This window comes from Oryx dammah, unplaced genomic scaffold (assembly GCF_014754425.2).
Source record: "Oryx dammah isolate SB20612 unplaced genomic scaffold, SCBI_Odam_1.1 HiC_scaffold_16, whole genome shotgun sequence".
Taxonomy (NCBI): Eukaryota; Metazoa; Chordata; class Mammalia; order Artiodactyla; family Bovidae; genus Oryx; species Oryx dammah.
In genome coordinates, this window is record NW_024070200.1 from 58,247,662 (window position 1) to 58,272,448 (window position 24,787).

Consider the following 24,787-nt stretch of genomic DNA (forward strand, 5'->3'; position numbering starts at 1 on the left):
CACACACACAGTAGTAACAGAAATTATGATAATTTTTGGAGCTTACGTGTATTAATTGCTTACAACATGTTGGATACTGGCCATGGTCTTATTGGATCTTCACGAACCCTCTAATAAAATGGAAGTGTGAGTTTCTCAGTCGTGTGTGTCCTACTCTTTCGACTGCAGAGACTCTAGCCCACTTGGCTCCTCTGTCCATGGGATTTCCCGGGTAGGAATATCAGAGTGGGTTGCCATTCCCTTCTCCAGGGGATCTTCTCAACCCAGGGATCGAACCCAGGTCTCCTGCATTGCAGGTGGATTCTTTACCAGCTGAGTCACTAAGAAGGCCCATGTCTAACGAGGAGGCAGTTTATCATCCCTATTTCACAGATGAGAAAACTGAGAGTTACTGAGGCTAGGTAAGTTGTCCAAAGTCATGCAGCAGGTTAGCTGAAATGTGACAGAAACAACTATTTGTCTTATTACAAAGCTCATATTCTTTCATAATTCTTTCATGTAAAAAGTAAAACTATCAATCCCTTCAAGAGACTGATCCAGCCATTTCACAGCTCTAAAGACAAAAAGAGTAATACTGTAAACATTATTGTTTATGAACAATATGAGGCAGCAAATAAAATGCTTTAAAAGTCAGAAAAAGAGCACCATCATTCTGTTTTTATAATAAGCTTGATAACACATTTTTTATTTTTAATTGGTGGATAATTGCTTTACAATGTTGTGTTAGTTTCTGCTGTACAGCAATGTGAATCAGTTATAAGTATACATATATGGTACTAATGAACCTATTTGGGGGGCAGGAACAGAGATACAGATATAGAGAATGGACTTGTGAACACAGAGCAGGAAGGAGAAGGTGGGATGAACTAAGAGAGCACTCTCAACATTTATACACTACCATGTGAAAAACGGTGTAAAATGTGGGAAGCTGCTGTATAACACAAGAGGGAGGGGATATATGTGTACTTAAAGCAACCTCATTCTGGGGTGGAATAATCAAGGTGGGCTTCCTGAAGGGGATGGCATTTGAACTGGATAAGATTAGAAGGATAGAGTTATTAATGAAGAATTCTCCAAAACAGGGAACAGATAAGGAAAGCCACGGCAAGGGAAGTTCAAAGGCACATCTGGGGTTAGACAGACCAACCTGGCAAAAATGAAGGGTTTGCTTGAGTACTGTTTCCCAAACCGGTCAACCAGGTGACCACGGTTGTTAAGTAGAGGAGAGTATTTGCTGTTAATTATGCTTGAGAAGTGCTAGGTTAAAGAACATTTTGCAGCATTTCTCAGAGCCTTTAGTGAGGTTAACTGCCTTATGAGTCTCAAAGAGAAGATGTTATCATACTCTGGGTTAGTTTTATCAATTTGCTTGACTTATCTACTCCCCTCCCATTTCTGTAGAGCATTTTTTAATATCTCACTAAACTTGCATCTGTGGAACCGGTTTAGGAAGTGCTCTTGTGTAATTAAACCTCACGGATAACAGCACAGACAGGCTGATGGGATCATTCTGTGGAGAGACTGGCTCTGAGGATGTAGCCCAAGGCAGCCGATAGAGGGTTCTGTGTTAGGACACAGTGTGATCAACTGTTTGGGAAGGCTCCTAGGGCAAGAGGAGAGAGCATCAGACCCAGGGCAACCATGAGCTACTGTGTGGTCCAGTTGTAAGGTCTCAGGAGTCCAAGCGAGTGAATGAGAGTAGCTCAGTGGTGTCCGACTACTTGCTACTCCATGGACTGTAGCCCACCAGGCTCCTCTGTCCATGGGATTCTCCAGCCCAGAATACTGGAGTGGGTTGCCATGCCCTCCTCCAGGGGATCTTCTGATCCAGGGATCAAACCCAGGTCTCCTGCATTACAGGCAGACTCTTTATTATCTGAGCTACCTGGGAAATCCCCCAGGGGCTTCCAGAGTCCCAACTCAACTGAAAAAAAAATAACATTTTCACTCATTTCCAGTTCTCCAGCTTCACTGCACCAAAGCTCCTCTGCTCCCCATAGTTTTCTGAGGTTGTTAGAAAACTCTGACTACATGGGCAGTGAGGAGAAATGGAACATGTACAGAAGCCAGGAGGATGCTGAAAGAGGACCCTTAGAAGCTAATCTGATCATTTTACTTCCCTACTTGAAAATGTTCAATGGCTCCTCATTTCTCTGAATGTTAAAAGTACAAGAGCTGGCAGGATGGGACCTGTCCACCTCCCCTCCCCTCCTCAAGTGGTCCTCCCTTTTGCCCACATTCCCAGTGGATAGTGAAAGCCTTCTCTCCTTGGACACTTCATCTGAGTGCAAGTTCTGTGAGGTCAAGGGCTTTTGTTTCTGCATATCCTAGTAACCAGCTGGTAGTAAGTGGTCCATGAATACTGTTGAGTGAATGGGTGGGTAGACAGTGTATCCCCTGGAACAGATGTGGTGGGTCTTATAATGCTTTCCAGTGGATTCAACTAACTCCCCAAATCAACTCATTATTTAAAAAAATGTTCCAGGTACACATGTATCTCTTTCTGTTTGACTTTATATCTCACATGACCTCTGTGTTTCTGTGAATCAGAGCCTCCAGCTGACAGTCACTTCTCTGCAGGCAGAAGGTGAACACCACCACCTCTGGTTGCTTTGTCCTCTTTCCTCTTCAGAGGACCTCCCAGGAGAGGCATCGTGTACTATCTTCCTTTGGTGTCTTGATTTACCTTCCTGACAGCTACTATCTGTAGAATTGTAAAACAGAGTTAGCCCATTTCTACCCTGAAGTCTTAACTTACCTCAGCCAAAACATCAGGTTAAATTCAATCGGAAAAGTCACTAAAGATGCCTGCCACCGTTTCAGACTCTGGATGAATTAAGATCTTCCTACGTTCATCAGGGATGCTGACCTATAACTTTCTATTTTTTTAATATCTATGTTAACACATATGCATGGAACCTAGGAAAATGATACTGATGAACCTATTTGCAGGGCAGGAATAGACACAGTGGACACGCAGGGGAAGGAGGGATGATAACAGCTAGTGTTAGTCACTCAGTCGTGTCTGACTCTTTTGAAACCCCATGGACTGTCGCCTGCCAGGCTCCTCTGTCCATGGGATTCTCCAGGCAAGAATACTAGAATGGGTAGCCATTTCCTCCTCTGGGGATCTTCCCGACCCTGGGATCAAACCTGCATCTCCAGCATCTGCTGCATTGGCAGGTGGACTCTTTACCACCGAGCCACCTGGGGAAGGGGAGGGTGGGACCAATGGAGTAAGAAGCACTGAAATACATTATCACTTGTAAAATAGATATCTAGTGGAAAGTTGCTGTATAACACAGGGAGCTCAACCTGCTGCTCTGCGATGACCTAGAGGGGTGAGATGGGGGTCGGGGAGGCTCACGAGGGAGCAGATATATGTATACTTACAGCTGATTCACATTGCTGTTTGGAAGAAACCAATATAGTATTGCAAAGCAACTATCTTCCAATTAAAAATTTAAAAAAAATTTTTAAGATTTCCTATTGAATAGATTATGTAGGTAAAACTACATCATTTAAAAAAAAAATTATACAAGTGAACTTATTTACAAAACAGAAACAGACTCCCAGACAGAGAACAAACTTATGGGTACCAAGGGGGAAGGATGGAGGGGAAGGAATAATTAGGGAGTTTGGAATAGACACATATATACTGCTACATATAATGAATAACCAACAAGGTTAATGTTGTGCGGCAGCCTGGATGGGAGGGGAGTTTGGGGCAGATTGGATTGATATATATATATGACCAAGTCCTCTTGCTGTCCACCTGAAACTATCAAAACATTGTTAACTGGCTATCAGTCAGCCAGTCAGTTCAGTCTCTCAGTTGTCTCCGACTCTTTGCTATACTCCAATATAAAATAAAAAGTTTTTTTAAAGATACAAAACATTCAAGATACTCAAAGTCTTCCATACCTTGCCCAAACAACTTTTAAGAACAGAATCTCATCTTTCACTGTGTCTCTCAAAGAACGTACACGTCAATCAGTCTGAGTTCTAATGAGTTTCAATAACTAGAATCAAATATTATTTTACTTTTTCTATTGTTTCTCATTGTCCAAAATTTTCATGTGGTTGTTTGCCCCTTTGTTTCTTCCTCAGGTCAGCCAGTTGGGCATTTCAAACTGAATAGGACTCCCAGACACCAATTTAAATTTTAAGGTGGTGGGGGTAACGTTTGGACAGTTTATGCCGATAAAGCAGTTTCGTTACCCTCACTTTTTCTAAGACATGTTTATGGAGGAGACCAATGGGCCCTTGGTGGGTCCTTCTGGAAGATACTTCTCCCTTATTAAATAATGCCAGATAAGCCCAAGGACAAAAGAGTCTAAAGATCTTTATAAAGATCTGACCACTCCACTGGGCCTAGCAACATTTCTATGCTGAGCTTCCAAAAGACAAGCTCACCAGGTGATTCAGGACCAGGCACACCCAGAGTCTTCACACCACACTTCTAACAGCTAGAAAATATCTCTCTGTCACTCTAGGCTACTGATTGTCACTAAACACAGTCACAGACGAGCTGTGCTCAGGCGTGGTTGATTTTGCTTTGTGCTGAGAACTGTCTGAAGTCAGTGACTGATTTGGTAACCCTCTGCTTTCCCTCTGTCTTCGGAAACACTCCACATGTTCCCTGAGAGGCCTGGAGGTAAATTAAAAGTTCCATTCATTCATACGTGCCACCCACCAGTCAATGCAGCCCATACTTTTCGACATGGGCTGGATAAGTTATGTTTGATCTAGTGACCTAAAGGTGAATTGTAGGTTATACTTAATTACACTCATGAGCCAAGTGTAAGCCAGTAACAAACCTTCCTATTTCAGTCCAAAATGCTGTGAAACCCCAGAAGGGAGTGCACTGATTATACTGTGGAGGTTTGTGTGAACCAACTAGGGTAAATAATTAGACTGTATTTTTAATTAATATTGCAGTGCCTTCTAGCACAAGGATATTTAAGATGATGATAGTATTGGAGTAATAGTAAAGTGAAAAAACAGCCTTGCTCTTGATGAAGCCAGAAAGAACAAAGAAAGTTTTGTCAGATTAGCAAAAGCACCCTGCAGTTTTGGCAGTATCATGTCCAAAGTTTCTAGTGTTTTTAAAGGAAGTTTTCAATTTAGCAAATGCTCTGTTTGCCAAGGTGCATAACTGGTCTTTATTACCAAAAATATATCCAGAGAGAATGAAAGACAAGTACTGTACATTTTGAGTTGGTGTAACTGCAAAACTTTTTGGAATCATATGAACTTTATGAGAATCATAACAATTAACACAGATTTCATAATGGGCACCATTTTAATTTTTGTTTCATTAAGCTTCATAAAATATAGGCTTGTGAAAAGCCAGTTCAATTAAAATATGAACTTTTCATTATTTTTAACACATTTTACCTATTTTTAATTGATGAAAGTGTTATGTATTTTGCCAACCCAAGAATTTTTCACACTTCTTTAATTCAAACCAGCTTGATTTTTGCAATTCAAATAGACAAGTTATTATTTGATATTAACTGGAAATCAAATAAAAATAGTAAAATGTATTAATGGATCACAATGCATACATTATTTCCTAAATAAATTTATTTTATTCATTCAAAATACAGTAAATAAATTTTAGTTTAACCCTAGCAATCCTCACAACTTCTATACTAATATTCTACAGATAAAAATTTACAAATGAGAACACCTAAGCTTTAAGAAGTTATACAACTTGCCCTAGCTCATCTAGTAAGTCGTCATGTTAGTTACTCAGTTGTGTCCAACTCTTTGTAACCTCATGGACTGTACCCTGCCAGGCTCCTGTGTCCATGGAATTCTCTAGGCAAGAATACTGGAGTGGGTAACCATTCCCTTTTCCAGGGGATCTTCCTGATCCAGGGATCAAACCCAGGTCTCCTGCATTACAGGCAGATTCTTTACTGCCTGAGCCACCGGGGAAGCCCCATCTAGCAAGCAGAATGTCCAAAAATTCCAACAGAGAAATCCAACCACTTGCAATATTTTCTGTAAGCTTTAGACAATAAGGTCCTTGAGACCTTACTGAGTAAGGTTGTGTATTTTTCTTTTCCTTGTCTTTCTTTTTTTATGTATTTATTATATTTTTTGTTTGCTTGCTTTTCCCTTATGTACTATTGCTAGGATTCCCCAGGTATCTCAGACAGTAAAGACTCTGCCCACAGTGTGGGAGACCAGAGTTTGATCTCTGAGTCAGAAAGATCCCCTGGAGAAGGGAATGGCTACCTGCTCCAGTATTCTTGCTTGGAGAATCCCATGGACAGAGGAGCCTGGCAGGCTACAGTCCATAGAGCTGCAAAGAGACACAACTGAGCGACCAACACACACACACAGTTGCTAGGCTAGGAACACACTAGTAGTAGTTCAATAAATACAGTCAATCATTGACTTACTTTCCTCTTTTTATTAAACACAGCTCTCTATTAGCTGCATTTCTATAAACTGATTGTTAAGCAACACAATTACAGTAAATCCTGAGACATCTTTGGATAATAGTCATTTGAAGCAGCTTAGAAGAATAAAACCATGATCCTATGTGTCTTGAGATGGGGATTAGGTCCCCAAACCTTGGCTGAGTTTACCAGCTCTTTTGAGAGCTCTTATAGACACCTCAATGATATCATTCCCAAATGGAATTAATTTTCTCATCTTCTACCTATCATTTCTCTTCACTCTCCAAGTGTCCCAACTAGACACTAGGGTGTCACCCTCATATATTTTTTTCTCATCAACCCCCCCCATCTGATCTCAAAGTATCCAGGCTACCTGCTGAGTCTCTTTCCATTCCACCACTGCATTCCATGGCTTACATGCTTTAATTTTGACTCCTATTTGTTTCTTCTGCCTAGAAGATTTCAACAATTTGGTTATAAGCTGCCTTGCGTCTGGTCTGTCATCATTGGCATTCTTCCTCCCAGGTGCCCAAATTTCCTTTCTGAAATAGAAACCATTCACTTCTTAAAGGCAGGTGACACCTGCCTCTATCTTAAAGCAGTATTTTCCGCTGTGGGATCCATGGAACCCTGGGTGCACTATGAAAAGGGAGAGACAAAGAGGTTCAGGGGCAAGTTCTTGCAAATTAATCATGCAGAGCAACATGTTAAAGAGTCTGAGGTCTTAAAGAAAAAATCCAATGTTACAGCCTAACCCATTGTTCCCTCTATTTTATTTGACCTTAAAACCTCCTGTTTTCCAATCCTAAACCAATACAATATTGTAAAGTAAAAATAATAATAGAAATGTAAAAAAAAAACTCCTGTTTCCCAGTCAATACCAATTCACATCTCAAGGAACCATTGTTCTTCTAAGCGTAGTCTGAGAAAATACCATTCTGCCAGTAAATGAATGGAAGCGCCAACCCTGATCCATGACACACCAATCATACCATGTTTATGGCTGTTTCAAAGGCAATAACATGCTCTTGCTTTATAAAATTAAACATGAAGTTGCCTCAAAATAGCAAGTGTTTCCCCCAACATCTCCATCTGAAGAACTCTTACTAACAATTTTAAAACTTAGCTCGAGTGTTACTATATCTCCAAAGTCAAAGTTCTTTAAGTCTTCAAGTCACTCTGCTGTTTGGTATTGTTCTAATACTGACTGTGTATGTTCAGAAAGCCACCCTCCTAATCAGACAATCAGGCCCCTTTATCCTTGTACCTGGAGCTTATAGCACAATTTCCAGCATGTAGCCCAAACTCAACTAATGGTTCTTTAAGGTGTATTTCATTGTCTTCTAATGCAATACCTTACAGATAGTAGGTGTCAATGCATACTGACTATAGAATTTCTTGAGAGAGATCAAATTGACTTTAAAGTCACCTGGGGCTTCCCTGATGGCTCAGCGGCAAAGAATCTGCCTGCCAACGCAGGAGACATGGGTTCTATCCCTGGTCCAGTAAGATCCCACCTGCCACGGAGCAACTAAGCCCAAGTACCACGCTACTGAGCCTGTGCTCTGGAGCCCAGGAACTGCAGCTACCGAGCTGTGGCCCGGCAACTACTGAAGCCCGCCCACCCTAGAGCCTGAGCTCCGCAGTAAGAGAAACCACCTCACTGAGAAGCCCTGCCATATTTCTTCTCTTTTTCTTAGCTTTAATGTTTTTCTTTTGTTATATAAATGTTATTTTATATTGGTATAGTTGATTCGCACGTTGTATTAGTTTCAGGTATACAGCAAAGTGATTTACTTATACAGATACAGATATCTGGGCTTCCCAGGTAGTACTAGCAGTAAAGAACTTGCCTGTCAATGCAAGAGACATGAAACTCGCATTTGGTCCCTGGGTTGGGAAGATCCCCTGGAGAAGGGAATGGCAACCCACTCCAGTGTTCTTGCTGGAGAATCCCATGGACAGAGGAGCCTGGTGGGCTCCAGTCCATAGAGTCGCAGTCAGACATGACTGAAGCAACTTAGCATGCACTCATTCACCAGATATCTATTTTTCAGCCATGGATAGTTAATCAGTGGAAGGTAATAGTGGACACAGGCACAGTACTGAACACCTACTGTCCTCATCCAGACACGCAGGACCCAGTGGCTCCAAGAGTTCTAGTAACTTCCTCACTACTCACTGGAAGGACAAGGTCCACTGAGAAACAGTCTACCTTGATGCTCCGAGGAAGTTAATTTTCAAACAATTGTGTCAAATACTTTTCAGCGGTGAGGCAGATCTGTAAATGACGGGGCTGTTTTCCAGGAGGGCAATCTATTTCACCTCTTCCCATCCCCTTTTCCTCATCTGTAAGACAAGGATAAATAAGGCAGCATTTGAAAACATTTAACACCTTGCTTGGCACCTAGCAGGCAATCAATAAAAGTATATTTGGTTCTGCTTCCTCTTGAATTTTACCGTTTATAAAAATAAAAAGAGGAGCCACTTACATGAAATTAATAACCACCAAACTCAAAAATCTGTTACTCAGTTTATTTTGGGCAGATCTATTTGTCTCTGCCATTCTCCATGTTAAATTAAAATCAAAACAAACACCCTCTTTAAAAAAAAAAAAAAGCCCTCCTAATTCAAGAGTAGCATTCAGAATTAGGCATCTGAGGCACACATTTTGTCCAAAGCATATTGAGACCTCAGTGTCACTAAGGTAAGGCCCGAATGAAACATGTCCATCGGTGGTATGGTCCTGTCACAGCACAGTTGGAGATGTTGGTTGGAACCTAGAGAACAAAAGCATCCCTTTTATAAGGTTGGGACCTTTCAAATTATTCCCCCATTACTTTTTAAAGAAGTAAAATGCATAAGGCGGTTTAAACAGGTCAGGGATGGAAGAAGTCACAGCTTATGCTTGGGACTGGACCAAGTAACCTACAAAGAAGGCCTGGGCCAGTGTGGGGTGAGGACACCAGCTCTTAGGAACGTGGGTCCCCCTAGCATTGGAGTTAATGAGGCCATTGGTTCACTTATTTTCCGTCCCAGAGATTATCATGATCAATTTGCATGATGATTATGGAAAAAATTAAAACACTATTCCCAAAGATCAAGTTAATATAGGCCTTTGAGACTTTGAGCTTCCTGGAGGAGAAGGGTATATTTTTCTCCAAAAGGGGGGAAAGCACTTGAGATGAACTACAGTTTAGTTCAAAGAAGCCATGGTGAATTCCTCTTCCCCACACCCCTTTTTTTATTCATAGCATCTAACATCTCTATTAAACCCTTGAGAACCTTTCTCCTTTAAGAGCCTGTAATGAATTTAACACAAATTCAAAGGGAAATAAAAGGAGCCAGGCGGGGTGGGGGATCAAAATGAGGAATCGAAAGGAATATGAATTTGTGGAATCCTCTTGTGGTTGAAAAACCATTTGCTCCTCCTTCAGCCCAGTGGCAGAGCCTACATTTTCTAGATTCAAATGAAAAATCATTTTTCCTTTGATACCTCAAGCACGCCTAAGAGATGGACAGTTCCACCATCACACTGCTTCCCGAGGAGCTAAAAATCTAATCATTACAATCTCACTAAAGTTGACTGCCCCACATACAAAGCAATTCCATTTTTTAGTTCCGTTTTTTACCCCATTCCTTTGTCATTTACATAAAGCTAGATTCTGGGTTTTGTTTTTGTTTTTGTTTTCCTTCTAGAGAGACTTGCATTTTCTGCTCCATAGAAAAAAGCATCTGACCACCTGGAAGCTGGTGTGGAGGATGAAATCTGTGTAGATTTGCATTCTTGAGATTTCTTTCCATGTTACTACTACTAAATGGACTATATAAATATGAAACTGTTCAGCTCTTCCATCTAACAAGGATTTTACTTTTACCAACTAAACTATCTAGACAGAATAAGCAAAGGGAAGAGAGTTAAACCAACAAATATTCCATATCACAAGGAATTTTCCCTGCAAGTCTCAACCTCTCTATTTCATCTCCCTTCCCTAATCATGGGGAACCCAGATCTATAAAGACATAGCTGTCCTTCTTTAAAAATTTGTGTCACCTCCTTGCTTTTCTCCTAGTCCATATCAGTGTTGATTTCCCATAGTTCACGGTCACAAAAACTTAAAGCAAAGAAACAACAACCTGTACCCTTTATGTCCAGCAAACCCAGACAAAATGCAATACTATATTATTTCCATGATTGACTTAAAGGAGAAACATTTTAAAAGGAGAGAAGAACCCGTTGTTGTGACTTTTTACATTTTATCTGTAATTTATCCATTAAGTCTATCCAATGGCTAAAGTAATCTTATTGAAAATGTAATGCCATCATTCTGGGCACAACAGTGACTGTAATAAATTGAGTACGAAAACATTTAGATATGTTGTTTGGGCCAAGCACCATGTGAAGTACTGGCAGGCTCACCAGGGGCGGTCATGTGGGTTGTGCACAGTACAAGGGTGCCCAGCTAAAGAGGCAGCTGATAGCCAGTTTATTCTCTAACCAAGCAGAACACCTGGGTGCTGGCTATAACCATTTGAAGGAAAAGTGGCCTTTTCATAATTCATTTGTCCCAAGGTTTTCTGATAGTCATATTTGACTAAGTAAGCTCAGGACCCAGGGTACCAGGAGCTTGTAATCTAACAGCAGATAATCTCAGTGGAGGGTGATATAAATTGCCTGAAAAGTAGCCTTGATGAGATAAGAGGTGAATAGTGAGCTAGTCATCACTCCCCCTTGGAGAGCTTCCCTAGCTGGTCTTTTTAGCAAAGCACAATCACACTGTTAAGTACAATATTCTCAACCCTATGAGGCAAGAGTCCAAGTGTCCTTCTTGTGACTGAAGAAAACAAGGCTCAGAGAAGTCGATCAACTTACGCCAGACCACCCAGCAGCTAATGAGTCACCCAAATACCCCATGTTCTCCCAAGGTAGAGGGACACAGAAGAAGGAGGCAGAGAGCTCTGTGACTGGGGTGGGATTAGAGTTGAACCCCGGGTGGTATTAACACTCATCTCCAACGCCCAGCACTGTGCTTGGCACACGCTGGACCCTCAAGGAGTCTTTCTTGAACTGAACCCAGGAAGGAGAGCTGAAGAACCAACATTTCTTGAGCAGGCCCAGGAGGCACCTCGGATGCTACATGGAAGCGGTGCTTGCTCTCAGGGTGGCCCCTGTCGCCTTAGTCCCCCACCCTGGTCCTCCATCCTGCCCTGCACTCTCCCAACAACCTCTGTGGTTTGGGAATTTTCATTGACAAGGCTGGTGTGGACAAGGCAGTGATTCAGACAGCTCGCCCAGGTCTCCCTTCTCTCCACCCGCTGGCCCTCCATCAGACTCACTGCCGTGTCTGCACAGAGACAGGAAAGCTGGCCACCCTCCTTCTTGGTGGTCTTCCGTTTCTTTGCCAATAAGTTGATCTGCTTCACAACATGCTTCGATATATTTGACATCTGTCATAAAAGCCAGGTCAGGCATATCTATCTTCTGTTAGAATGAGCCATTCTACAGAGGCACTTCCTCTGCTGTTTGGGCCCCATCAGAAATCATTCTTGGCATATTGTCATGTCCACCAACCTTCTGATTAGGAGCCAGAAAGGACTGGTCCTGGTTTCCCCCCACTCCTATCAGAGAAACAAGGTAACAGTCACAGGACCGGAAGGAAACATCGTGATACGAAAACCTGAAGGGGAAGTTGTAGCCAAAACGACTGGCTCAAAACAAATATCTTCCCTTAACATCTTTCAAAAGTCAGTGACTACGGCAACACAGCTGTTTCGCTGTGATGGGGCATGAATTTGCTCATAACATTTGGCTCAGATGAGTCTTAGGTTCATGCAACACAGAAAGACGTTGATAAAAGTGTTTCTGAGAGGCAGTTGCTCCTCTTTAGCATAGGATGGCTCAACCTTTAAGGGAGGCTTCACGTAGGTGAGACTCCTGGGCAACTTTGTCTCTCATTACAGACTATGAGTATAGAAGAGAAGCAGCGATCACTTCTGATCCTAACTGATCCCTTGAGAGGCACCCATACAAGCAGCCTGTCTCAGTTCCCCCAAAGACCTGTTGGTTGGAAAAATCTTTCACAAGATTACTCAGATCACTGCTATGATCAAAGCTGTTACAGCCACTTTGATTCTCTCTGGGCCAAGTACATATGGCAACACATATAATGCTTTCCCCTTGGGTGGAGAACATGTACAAACGTACCTCTTTTGACAGATCAGGAAGGAAGGAAAGGGATGATCTTTATCAAGAAAGATATTTTAGAAAGACATACGCTAACTAATGCTAACTATTTGTATTGGGGGTGCAAAAGGACTCCTTTTCCAGATATTTGCAAATCCTTCCTTGTGGCAATAATTGCAGCAGAATTTATATTTTTAACAGTGATGACGTAACACACTTAATAAAACATGTTATTTGAGACAAATATTTCTACTTAGGGGAAAAGAGAGGGCTTCCCTGGTGGCTCAGATGTCAAAGAATTTGCCTTCAATGCAGGAAACCCAGGTTCAATCTCCAGGTTGGGAAGATCCCCTGGAGAAGGGAAGGGAAAGAGAAACTTCCACAGCTGGATGAAGCTGTGGATACGTTCTAGATTCTGGGCCATCCTGACTCCCTGAGCAGCCCAAATAGTTATTTGGTAGGTAGACAGGCTGTGAGAGGAGGGGGAGAGGTCCATACATAACAAAGAAAAACGGGAATAAGAACTAGAAATCTCCTTTACTGGGGCCACTGGAGTAAATCAAGAAAGCATCCAACGATCCTTGGTAAGAAAGTTTGTTCTCTCGGCAGACCTAAACAGGACTTTTAAGAACAGAGAAAGCTCATGCAGACAGGAGTGTGTGCAGGCTCTGTTGTTCAGTTGTGGCAGACTCTTTGTGACCCCGTGGACTGTAGCCTGCCAGTCTTCTCTGTAGAATTTTCCAGGCAAGAATACTGGAATGGATTGCCATTCCCTTCTCCAGGGGATCTTCCTGACCCAGGATAGAACCCTTGCCTCCTATGTCTCATGCATCAGCAGGCAGATTCTTTACCACTGCACCACCTGGGAAGCCAGCAGACAGAGAGGCCCCCAAATATTAAATGGTGGACACTCAAAAAATACTATTTCTGGTTGGCAACATTCTAAGTCCTTCTCCTAATCCAACACTTGAAAGAATGCCATACATTTTTTTTTAACACACATAACTTGTTTGCTCCATGCTTACATGAGAAATGGACTGTCTTATTCAAACTGGAATAAATTGTTGAAAGAAATATAAGTGCTTAAGTGTCTTCTTCAGGACCAGGAAATCGTCTATCATTTGGACTTTGAGCTGTAGCCTTGTAAAGAAGAAACTCGTTCCTTATAGTTATGCTGCTAAACTAGGAATAAAGACCTCTGTTGAAAGAGATGCTTTAGCAGTATCTGGATGAGAGATTAACTCTACAAGAGGCAAAGGAAATCGCCCATTTCCCCTTGTCCAACCCACTCAACGCAAACCATCCAAAACTGTCAGTGGATCTGAAATGAGAGGAAGTGACTAATTTGATGATCAATAACAACACTGATGGTTCAGGATGTTAAGATAAGGATAATGTAAGTCATGTTTCTAACTATGAACAGATCGGTGGAAGGAATCAGAAAAGCACCGGTGGTGACACAATTGACTCAAAAGCTTCAGTCTTTTCTGCTCCAGACCACATGTGTGCAAATCAGCAAGCAGCCATCTCATCTCACGTGGGCATCCAAGTCTTCATGAAGAGTGGAATTCTGCTTCCTTACCAGACTTGGAGTCAGGCAAACCCTCCAGCACAGGCCTAGATTCCCACCCTTCTAATAGATGAGGAGTACCTATTTCTGAACTCAGGGAAAGGACTGTTAGCCTGAGTTGGTGGCGTGTTGCAGCCTAACAGTCTCCCGCGTAGACAGTTGCTAAACATCGGGGCAACCAGCAGGCATCCTGAGCTCTGCAGAGACTAGAAGCCCTCACGCGTGTTCCCTTTCCCTTTCGTGAATAGAGGACCCCGGCAGGATGGCTGCCCTGAGTGCCCTGAGTTCAGTGCCAGCGATCGTGAAGCTGGTGCCAGGAAATGTTGTCGTTTTGCACTGGCAGCCGCTGGGTGACTGACACACTGTAGATCATGAAGTACTTTTCCCATCAAGGCTTTGGCACGTTGCTTACTTTGGGGTGTTGGGGGAACCGATTCCGCTGAACGCCATCTACATGGAGCAGATGTGCTGTGGAAGAGTTATCCTACCTTCTTGCCAGATTTTGACATGTCGTCTGATGTCCATGTTTGGAAGGAATTGGTGGTTTGTTTGTTTTTTTAATATAAGACTGGGTATAAGGCAATGTGGAGTTTCCCAGCTAACGCTAGTGGTAAAGAACCAGCCTGCCAGTGCAGAAGACATGAGAGACGCGGATTCAATCCCTGGGTCGGGACAATCCCCTGGAGGAGGGCACAGCAACCCACCGTAATCTTACCCGGAGAATGCTATGGACAGAGGAGCCCAGCAGGCTACAGTTCATGGGGTCACAAAGAGTCAGATATGACTGAAGCGACTGAGTACACACGTATGCATAAGGCAATGTACCGCTTCTCCTCGCGAATGACTCGCTTCCATCATGTGGTTAAAGAGCTGGGTTCCAATCCTGGGGACTGCTCCGGCTAGTGCCGCCCATGTGCAGAGAATGAAACAATTCCCTAATTGCAAATTATGGTTCTCTTGTTTCAATGTTATTACTTCCTCATAAAAGTCTGTACAAAGCCTCAGGATGCCTCTTGCTATTTTTTGGTTTTTTACAAAGTATAGTTGATTTACAATGTTGTGCTAGTTTCAGATTTACAGCAAAGTGATTCAGTTATATATATGTGTGTGCATATAAATATATATATGCATGCGTGCTAAGTCGCTTCAGTCATGTCTGACTCTTTACAACTCCACAGACTGCAGCCCACCAGGCTCCTTTGTCCATGGGATTCTCCAGGCCAGAATACTGGAATGGGGTGCCCTTTCCTTGTTTATACACACACACACACATTCTTTTTTCAGATGCTTTTGCATTGTAGGTTATTATAAAATATTGAATATAGTTTCCTATGCTCTACAGTAGGTCCTTGTTATTTATCTATTTTATATATGGTAGTGCTTGTGGGCTTAGGCACTCAGTCAAGTCCAATTCCTTGCACCCTTTGGACTGTAGCTCACCAGGCTCCTCTGTCCATGGAATTCTCCAGGCAAGAATACCAGAGTGGGTTGCCATTTCCTTCTCCAGGGGATCTTCCCAACCCAGGGATTGAACCTGCGTCTTCTGCATCTCCTACATTGCAGGTGGATTCTTTACCTGCTGAGCCATCAGGGAAGCAAGCATGAGTATCTGTTAATCCCAACATCCAAATTTATCCCTGCCCACCTCGATATGCTACTTTCATTTCTGCAATTGTGATTCTATAATTCATGATAGTCAGTGCAAAAAGCAAAAGACATATGTTCAGGTTTTTTGTTAACAGAGAGTCCTTTGCCTTGACTGGCTGATGTTTAAACACTCTAAGACCACACACTTCTTCCACGTTGTCTTCATCTGCTTAAGCCTAAATCTGCGCCTGTAGGTGAGGAATGACTGGATACCGTTACCTCGATAGCTGGTGATAATATTTCTACATCCATTGTTAAGCTTCTTAGGTTTCTTCCTCACTGTAGGAGTGTTTAGCATATCGTTTTCTAAAAACCGTCCTCCGTGTGCCTTAGGTAAAGTACCATCCGATACCACGTTCGTGGGAGATTATCTAGGACTTAGCTGCTGAGTGAGTATCTCAGCCTTCCTCACCAGTCTCTCCATAAATGCCCCCTTCTAAACCTCTCAGGGGGAAACTGGGTCATTTGACATTGTTTCAGAACATCTGGAAAATAGTCATTGGGGTGGGGAGGGCGGTGAAAGCTCTTTGTGCTAAGGCTCCGGGGATCTCAGAAAAACACGGATGTGACACACACCAAATGATTCTAAAACATCCACTTGTTTGTAAGTACCCAAACTACTCATTACCTGCTCCAACTTCAAATAAGAGGGGTTTGGCAAAGACTCTGAGTTCAGATCTGTGTCACGGCTCCCACCCAAGCTTCAAATCCCTTTTCTGGCATTTTTAGGCAATCAAGAAGCAAACTGAGCTGAGCTGAGCTGAGCTGAATCTCATTTCACGTGCCTCCCCAAGGTGAGCTCTCGAGGACCTAAGACCAACAGAGGTCCAAGCCACTGACAAGAGCCTCTGAGCAACCATCAGGTAACCACACAATCCACAGGACATTGTCTCTATTTGTAGCTTTTTTTTTTGCAGTCAGCTACAAATATGACCAGGTAAGTAAAGCCGCCAGCAAATGGACTGTCCTTCCTAAGGCACTTCATTCACTGATTGCAATACTTCTTTATTGGTAGAGGTTTAGAAGTTTTGCATATAAAAAGTCCTCCCTTAAACATCATGAATTCCAAGCCGGGGAATTTCTTAAGTGATTAAGTCATGTGTTTTATGGTTCTCACTTTCCTTAAAATATTAATTAAGGAAACAAATGAGAGCTTTTCTTTAAGGGGCGCGCTGAGAGTTAAACTGGCCCATCCTCCATGCTAACCATGTTGTACTTTCCTCCTTGATTGGTACGAGTGCCAGGCTGTTCCTTCAAATTAAGACAATATGCTTGCCAGTGATGGACTGTATTGGCCATCTATCTTCCTTTTGTGATCTGGCTCTCATCGAGCTGAAATGAAGCCATTTCTTCTGCCTGTGGCTGATTAAACACAGAGTAAACCCACATTTCTAAGGAGGCACTTAATGACCCTCCACAGAGCCCGTGTCAGCCTAGCCTGCACCTGCAGCCTTCAGCTTCTCTACTTCCGTCGTAAAATGGAGCATCTGTTTCACGGAGGTGGTATCTTTTTATCACCCAGTGTATCACTCTGGTCAGAGTGCATGCGGCTCATCGGGTGCACAAGGCTGCCTGCTGTGTCACAGGTAACAAATAGTCCCTCAGGAAGTCTTGTTCTCATCAGGAGTGAAAAGGACACAACTTTGGCTAAAAATTCTGTGACTTTGGTAAAAGTCTCATGGCTCATAGCCCATGATCTTCCTTCAAGCAAAACAGGTTGAGAAATTACAAGAGGAGTCTTTTAAAGAAGGCAATGCTTTATTCATCAACTCACTCAATATTTTATTCACTCACTCCATAAACACTCATCAAATACCAGTTATGAATGGAGCCCCGTGAAAGGAGCTGGAGCTAGAGCATGGGCTTGGTGCCCTTGGAGGTTACACCTTAGCAAAGAGACAGACATTAAACAAGTAATGATGCATTAAGCACTTAATTACCACTGTGAGGAGTATCCCAAGTAAGAAAAGGTTACGGGAATATATTAAATGGGGCCTGATGTTTTCTGGGGTTCAGGGAAGGCTCCCTGGGGAAGTGACATTTAACCTGAGACCTCAAAGACAAGAACAAGTAGTGAGTTAATAGAAAGCCACAGACACAGCATGTTCAAAGGTCCTGGGGTAGAAAGGTAATGTTTAAACCATTTGAGCAATCAAAAACCCAGTGAGAGGGAGAATGGCTAAAAACAGGCCTGACGGCATGGGCAGGCATTAGATCAGGAACAGCTATTTTATGCTGAGTTAAGGCGATATAACTTTATCCCCAGATTTGACTGAAACTAGTGGTTTGTAAGCAGGAAGGTAAAATGGTCATTACCACCGTAGGACCTTACGACCATTTTTGAGTAGTGGCAATGTTGCACTTTCCTTGACAGGCACTGTAGATATTTGTAATTTTTCTTCTCCATGGGTACCAGTAGCCCTTCAAGGTGGCTATCTTTAGCCCCACCTCTAGGTGAGGGGAACCTGAGACTGAACAGGGTAAGATCACAGCAGATCACACAGTTGGCAGGGTGGGGCCTGGTGCTGGCCAGGCCCGCCCCACACACAGTTTCCCTCCTCTGGGCCATGCTGCGTTCTCACTCACAGATGGACTCTTCACCTGCTGCTCCTTCGTGCCATTTATGTAACATTACTTCTCCCAACTGTGTGACACGAGGAGAATTTCCAGTTCATTTACAGATACCGTTCAAATAAAGATAGCTCCATTTAAATCATAGGAGAACTAAAGATAATAGAGCTGACTTACCTTGTCCCTTAGACAGGAATCTTGGCACCAAGGTATTAAGTTAGTGCCATGTAGAAACATAAAACCCAAGATCTGGAATTAGACTGACCTGGGTTCAAATCCCGGCTTGTCCAGTGCAAGACTGACGCTCGGTTACATTCTTCATAAATGAATGTATGAGCACTGAGTTCACTTGGTTGATGAGAGGATTAAGTAAAATAGTTACGCAAAGCAGTTCTCCAACTTTCTGAGACACTCATTTGTCACTAGCACCACCAGCACCTCTGTCATCATCTTCATCATTGTTATAGTCATAGCATCATCCTCATGGTTACTTAACTAACTTGCCAGGGTAGTGGGGATAGCATCACCAACTCAATGGACATGAATCTGAGCAAACTCCAAGAGATAGTGAAAGCACAGGGAAGCCTGATGTGCTGTAGTCCATGGAGTCGCAAAGAGGCAGACACAACTTAGCAACGGAACAACGATAACAGGTGAGGAGGACATTGAACACCCCCACCTCTTTCTCCTAGCAAGTACTTTTAGTCTATTGCAGAGGCATCGCTCATGTCCCTCCTTTCACCTTAGAGAAGGAATGTGCACTGACCCCTGGCAGGTAGCGGAAGACCACGTATGCCTAACAAAGTGAAAGTCACTCAGAATACTGGAGTGGATAGCCGTTCCCTTCTCCAGGGGATCTTCCCAATGCAGGGATTGAATCCAGGTCTCCCACATTGCAGGTAGATTCTTTACCAGCTGAGCCATCAGGGAAGCCAGAGAATACTGGGAAGGGTGGCCTATCCCTTCTCCAGCAGGTCTTCCCAGCCCAGGAATCGAACCGGCGTCTCCTGCATTGCAGGCGGATTCTTTACCAGCTGAGCCACCAGGAAAGCCTAATGAGTCAGGCAGCAAGTAAATCCAAGAACATTTGAAAGCAGCACAAAATTCCAAAAAGACTTAAACAGCTTTGCAGAAAAAGATACTTGACAGAGATGAGTGACTATGAAGCGTTTTAAAGATAATTCTCCCTTTAAATAAATAGCTATAACGAATGAAAGGATCCTGTTTTGCTTTGAAAAAAACTGCTTTTTTGTCTTGAGAGGATTTTTAAAATTATATGAGGCATCAAATGGATTGGATCTCACTTGAACAAAAGTTGACATGCAAATATTACATATTTTGAACATAGATGATTATAGGTGTAGGTGATGCAAATTCCTCCCAAAAGGATATCAACTATCTAAATCCAGAAAGATATCTGGGCAAGACCATCTGCTCTCTCGCTGGCTGTCTAGCAACTGCCACACTACTCTTGATGATACTTGTAGACAAGTCTACAGAGCAGATTCCACAAACATTCAGTTCAGTTCAGTCGCTCAGTCGTGTCTGACTCTGCGACCCCATGAATCACAGCACGCCAGGCCTCCCTGTCCATCACCAACTCCCGGAATTCACTCAGATTCACATCTATTGAGTCAGTGATGCCATCCAGCCACCTCATCCTCTATCGTCCCCTTCTCCTCCTGCCCCCAATCCCTCCCAGCATCAGAGTCTTTTCCAATGAGTCAACTCTTCGCATGAGGTGGCCAAAGTACTGGAGTTTCAGCTTTAGCATCATTCCTTCCAAAGAAATCCCAGGGCTGATCTCCTTCAGAATGGACGGGTTGGATCTCCTTGCAGTCCAAGGGACTCTCAAGAGTCTTCTCCAACACCACAGTTCAGAAGCATCAATTCTTCGGCACTCAGCCTTCTTCACAGTCCAACTCTCACATCCATCCATGACCACAGGAAAAACCATAGCCTTGACTAGATGGACCTTAGTCGGCAAAGTAATGTCTCTGCTTTTGAATATGCTGTCTAGGTTGGTCATAACTTTTCTTCCAAGGAGTAAGTGTCTTTTAATGTCATGGCTGCATTCACCATCTGCAGTGATTTTGGAGCCCCCAAAAATAAAGCCTGACACTGTTTCCACTGTTTCCCCATCTATTTCTTCTATTAAATGAAACAATGCCTGTCAGAGCCTCCCATTCTATGCCTGGTACATATTCAACCTTTGATCATTGTTAGCTATTGCAATAATACAAAAGAATACTTTCAGATTGAAAAGGTTTTTCGTTTTTTCTGATTTTATTGAGACGTAATTGACACTGTGTAAGTTTAAAGTGTACTAATGATGATTTGACACACTTATATACAGCAACACTTATGTGTGTATGGTAAGATTGTTTAAGATCTACTCTCTTAGCAATTTTCGAGTATATAATGCAGTACTGTTAACTATAATCACTATGCCATACATTGAAGTGAAGTGAAGTGAAGTCACTCAGTTGTGTCTGACTCTTTGTGACCCCATGGACTGTAGCCTACCAGACTTCTCCATCCATGAGATTCTCCAGGCAAGAATACTGAAGTGGATTACCATTTCCTTCTCCAGGGGATCTTCCTGACCCAGGGATCGAACCCGGGTCTCCCGCGTTGTAGGCAGACGCTTTAACCTCTGAGCCACCAGGGAAGTCCATGCCGTACATTAGATCCTTGGAAATTATTCATCTTATAGCTGGAAGTTTTCATCCTTTGACTAGTATCTCCCCATTTCTCCAAGCCCTCAGCCCCTGGTGCTTGCATTTTACCCTTTGTTTCTATGAATATGACTTATTTAGGTTCCACATATAAGTGAGATCCTTACAGTATTTGTCTCTCTGTGTCTGACTTATTTCTCTTAGCATAGTCCTCAGGGTTTAACCGTGTCGTTGCAAATGGCAGGATTTCCTTCTTTCTCATAGCTTTCTCACTGGGGCTTCCCTGGTGACTCAGATGGTAAAGAATCTGCCTGCAATGCAGGAGACCTGAGTTAGATCCTAGGTTAGGAAGACCCCTAGAGGAGGGCATGGCAGCCCACTCCAGTATTCTTGCCTGGAGAATCCCCATGGACAGAGGAGCCTGGTGAGCTGCAGTCCATGGGGTCGCAAAGAGCCAGACATGATTGAGCAGCTAAGCACAGCACAGCTGAATAATATTTCATCAGGGAATATTCTATATCGCACGTCTCCTTTATCCTTTCATCCATCTACAGACACGTAGGTTGTTTCCATATCTTTGACAGCTGTCAATAATGCTGAAGGAACATGGGAGTGTGGACACTCAAGATCCAGATTTCATTTCCTTCAGATAAATACTCAAAAGTGGAATTGTTAAATAACAGGGTAGTTTTATCTTTAATTTTTTGAGGAGTCTCCATACTATTTTCTATAGTGGCTTCATTAATTTACAATTCCACCAACCGTGCCCAAGGGTTTCCTTTTCTCCACATCCTTACCGATGTTGCTTTTAAATAAAACAATGTTTGTTATTGCTTTCTTTTTGATAATAGCCATCTTAACAAGCATGAGATGGTATCCCATTGTGATTTGGGGTTTGCATTTTCTTAATGATTAGTGATGTTGAACACCTTTTCCTATACCCATTGGCCATTTGTATCCTTTCTATTGGAAAATATCTATGTAGGTGTTTTGATCATTTCTTAACTAGATTAAGTTTTTTTGTTATCAAGTTGTATGAATTTCTTAACAATTTTTTATATTAACTTCTTATCAGATATATGGTTTGCAAATATTTTCTACCATTCCATCTTCATTTTGTTGAATTTTTCTTTTACCATGCAGAAGGTTTTCAGTTTGCTGTAGTCCCACTTATTTAATTTTGCCTTTGTTATTTGTACTTTTAATGTCTTTTCCAAAAAAAAAAAAAATCATTGCTAAAACCAGTGTCAAGAAGACTATCCCTGTGTTTTCTTTTAAGTGTTGTGGTTTTTCATCTTATGATTAAGTATTTAATCTATTTTGAGTTAATTTTTGTGAATTGTGTTAGATAGGGGTTTAATGTAATTCTTTTGCATGTGATTACCCAGTTTTTCAGTACCATTTATTGAAGAGATTAGCCTTTTTCGTTGAATATTCTTGGCTCGTTTGTCAAATATTAGTGGACCGTACATGCACACTTCAAGGCTCTTCTTTCTGTTCCATTAATCTATGTTTTTATACTAGTACCACAGTGTTTTGATTACTATTGGTTTGTAATACAGTTTGAAATAAATAAATATGATATCTCCCACATTGTTCTTTCTCAAAATTTCCTTGCCAATTTCAGGGTCTTTTGTGGTTCCAAATGAGTTTTAGAATTTTTTCTATTTCTCTGAAAACTTCTATTAGAATTTTAATAATTACATAGATGATTGTGGGTAGTATGGGCATTTTAAAAACGTTAACTCTCCTGATCCATGATTAAGAGATTTTTTTTTCCATTTATTTGTGACTTCTTCAATTTTTTCATTAAAATCTTTTAGTTTTCTAGTTTCAGATTTTTCACCTCCTTTAATATATTTATTCCTATTGTCTGTGATGATATTATAAATAAAATTGTTTTCTTTATTTCTTCTTCAGATATTTTGTACAGAGTACATAAAAACACAACTAATTTATGTATGTTATTTTTTTTGTCCTGAAACTTCCCTGAATACATTTGTTAGTTCTAAGAGTTTTTTGGTGGAATCTTTAACATTTTCAACACATAAGATCATATCATTTGCAAACAGAGACAGTTTTACTTTTTTCCTTCCAGTTTAGACCACTTATTTCTTTTTCTTGCCTAGTTGCTCTGACTAGGACTTCTATAACTATGTTGAATAGAAGTGGTCAAAGTGGGCACCCTTGCCTTATTCCCAGTCTTAGAGGAATGACTCTAATTTTTCACTGCCAAGAGTTTTAAAACCATCCAGTTTAATTCCTGTGTGTTCACAGACCATAAAACTACAGCTTGATCTATAACCGTAGAACTTTCAAAATGTTTCATCTCTACTAAGACCAGAGTCTATACCTGTTAGGACATGAGGAAGTTAAGGCAATCTAAGATCTGAGATAACCAGAAAGTTCCGGCATACTTGGCCCTCTGAAAAAAAACTTTTCCCATCTCTTCTTTCATCACATTAATCCAACAGTCATACCTCTCTTCTCATCTGTCCCTACTAGGTTGTATGTTCTGTGAAGGCAAGAACTGTGTATCCGTCATTTCCTGCATCAGCACAGTCACCTGGCATGTAACATGCACTCAGTAAACTATTTGTTGGATAGAAATGCATCAGCATATAGCACAGTGCCAGGGGTCAAGCCAAACTGCTACATCATCCATCCCAGAATTATGTGCAGCAATTAGCTCAATGTTAAGCCCCTCACTAAAACTCTGAGAGATAAGAACAGTTGGCTAGATAAGTGTTTGTAACTCAAAGACACAAGCTGCCATGTGTACAATGAGCCATGCTGATCTTACTGATTCATTCTCAACACAAATTCCTGTCTATCTGAGAGATAACTCAGTCTATAGTGAGTGAGACAGGATAAAAGTTAGGTAAAGATGGTCCAGCAACTCAAGGACTGAACCTGAGGCTTACGGGAAAATGACTACCGGAGATCACTGGCAGGCGGAGGCCCATTTCCACCACTATCCATGCATTTCCATTGCCAATCATGCTGAGGTTCTGCTCATCTCTATCTTGAATGTAGTTGGATACTCCCTCTAGCCCTGGAAGTGAGGTACCAGCGGTGAGGAAGAAGTCCTGCGGCTCTGTAGGAAGGCTTCTATCAGGTGTCAACAACCTGACCCATGAACGCAACATAAAACTTGTCAGCAACCCTTTTCCCACCACTTTTTGTGGTAAGGCACCTTTCGTGGCTAAGCACCATAGACAGACATCTTCAGGAGGGTAAAGTCTGTACAATTTTGATCTGGCGTTTATTTCTCAAAAGCCATCCACTAGGTGTTATAAGGTTAACAAAATGAACAAAACCACAGTCTTGCTCTTCAAGGCACTTACAGTCTAGTACATACATGCAAGCATGGTGAGTTAAAAGAATTTATACACACAGAGACAGTTCTTATGTCATCAAATATCTTTGTAAAGGAATCCATTATAGAACACAGTGAAGCACAAATTAAATAATCTTTGTCTGATTGATCTTGAATACCCTCAGACCATTTCACTCAAATAAGCACATAAAATTTTACACATTTAGAAGAGAGGAATAAAGAATATATAAACAGGGTCCTTTATGTGAAATTCTGTATAAGTCAACTCAGAATCAGACATAACTAATAAGAATAGGGAGATGTCTCAGATTACACATCTGCCTCTTACTTCCTGTAAAGCATCAGTATTCCATAAGTCCACAAGATCACAGCTTGACTGGC

General features: G+C 41.9%; 2 long non-coding RNA genes across 2 annotated transcripts in view; both read right to left on the reverse strand.

The window, feature by feature from the left end:
- Nucleotides 1-2,496: 2,496 nt before the first annotated feature.
- On the reverse strand, nucleotides 2,497-7,917 carry LOC120875247. The gene is made up of 2 exons (XR_005723894.1): nucleotides 6,790-7,917; nucleotides 2,497-2,704 (listed from the first exon to the last, which is right to left on the reverse strand). It is a non-coding gene; the product is annotated as an uncharacterized LOC120875247 (long non-coding RNA).
- A 1,174-nt stretch (nucleotides 7,918-9,091) lies between these two features.
- LOC120875245 overlaps nucleotides 9,092-24,787 on the reverse strand; it is a 76,854-nt gene continuing 61,158 nt past the window's right edge. Inside the window, exon 5 of the long non-coding RNA XR_005723889.1 lies at nucleotides 9,092-9,196. This is a non-coding gene — a long non-coding RNA (uncharacterized LOC120875245). The remainder of the gene's footprint in view (nucleotides 9,197-24,787) is intronic.